We start from the raw sequence: 1,885 nt of genomic DNA, 5'->3' as shown, positions 1-1,885 counted from the left end.
TACATGTATGTGGTGTGCTACACTATGACCCGCAGGTCATTGCAGGGTGGGTTCTTTATATTCGTCCCCTGTCTGTGCCCGCTTTGCCCGCTCTTCTAGCCGTAGACAAGGGGCGAAGGTCTTTCTATCGTTTTCTCGTCCTTTTTGTTTTTGGGTCTCCCTTGGCTCTCGTCTTTTCCCAATGTGTTTTCGTAGCCTACGGGTTCCTATTTCCAGTCGATGTCGAGAAATAACTGCCTTGATAACCGAAACGACCGACACCATTAGCTTTATGACGACTTGTGAACTGCTGGATTCTAGTCTTTATTTTGTGTGAACAAGTCTGCTTAGGAGCGGGGGAGGGGGGAAGGGGGGCATCGATTTAGTCTTTAGCCACAATTGCCTTGTCTTTTAACTTTGTAGAGAGAAAGAAAAGAAACAAAAATGCCTTTTTATGACTTCAACCATCTAGGGGCCAGCCAGGAATCATCACGCCGCCGTACAACGCCACAACTTTTTCTTGTATATAAACTATTTGTTTTTGTTTTTTTTAGATTTTTTTTTTTTTTTTAACGCTCCTCCAAATCTTCTCTGGTGGGACCACAGACATGCTTTACTCTCCAAATGTATATGTTGATTTTAATATTAATTATGTTTATTTATTCCTTTATTTATTAATGTGAATGACAGATATATTATTTGATCAAGGTTGTGTTGGAATTGGAGACTTTTTGTTTTTCTTCTTCTTTTCGGTGTTCAGACATTCCGCTCCGAGTTGCAACCGTTTTATTTTTTATTTATTTGTATTATGTTTTTTAATTATTATTATTATTATTATTCCACTGAAAGGAAAAGGTTGCGCCTTGATACATTCCTCAACAAATGGCTATTTGCATTGACTGTGCTTTAAGGGGCAGATGGCTCTTGTTAAACGGATAGCTCTTATATGTCTAGAAGCAATCTCTTTTCTACACACATTATTTTCTTATCTGCTAGCTATTTATAGAGAGCTTCAATAGAACTGTTTCAACTGTGTAACAATTTGCTATTCAAATAAAAAAAAATATTTTCAAATTCAAATGCAAACCCGTTGGCTTTTGTTTTGTGTGTGTTGCCGTTACGTTGTGTCAGGTTTACAAACGTCTGGTCACGTTAGGAATACGGATGGGTAGCTGTAGATGAAGGGTAGTCAGCCTCAGCACGCCAGCTGTGCTCAAACTACAAATCCCAGAATGCCTCTGGGAGTCATGCCTGTGCTTGTCAGAGTCTTGCCATGCCTCATGGGACTTGTAGTTCCACAACAGCTGGTGAGCCAAGTTTCCCTATCCCTGCTGCAGACATAGATACAGCATCATTTACATAAATCAGTGCACAGTAACCCAAAGCAGCCAAGCAGCACCCATTGATGCGACAGCTCCAAGGATGGATCTGATTGGTTGATGTGGGTTAACAAACTCTGTATAAAACCAACTCCTATAATAAGTTTACTAAACTACAGATTACACTGTGTCTGTGAAGGTTCTCATTCATCCAGGTCATGGTAAATATGCACTCAAAGCGATCTCTTGAATTTCGCGGAATTCACAATTCATTTAAAAAAACATCGGAACATTTTTTTTTTAGTGAGAACTTTCAAAAGATCGGTCTGTGAAGGTTCTCATTCCTCCAGGTCATGGTATGTCTGTAAAAAATAAGTCAAGGAACTGGACTCGCTGTGTTTTTCTTCCAAAAGATCGCCCTCGTGTTTTTTACATTGCTCTGGTGCAAAATCCTCACAGGTTCACAAACGCACACACATGTTTCTGTAGTAATTACATATACATTCATTCCTGTCTCTTAATGTTATCATGAATCAGCAGTCAGTTAACAATTCCATTACTAGAATTATTACAAGCCCGATTTCATA

Source organism: Nanorana parkeri, unplaced genomic scaffold (genome assembly GCF_000935625.1).
Source record: "Nanorana parkeri isolate BGI_ZX_2015 unplaced genomic scaffold, ASM93562v1 scaffold72, whole genome shotgun sequence".
Lineage (NCBI taxonomy): Eukaryota > Metazoa > Chordata > Amphibia > Anura > Dicroglossidae > Nanorana > Nanorana parkeri.
This window is presented reverse-complemented; position numbering follows the sequence as displayed.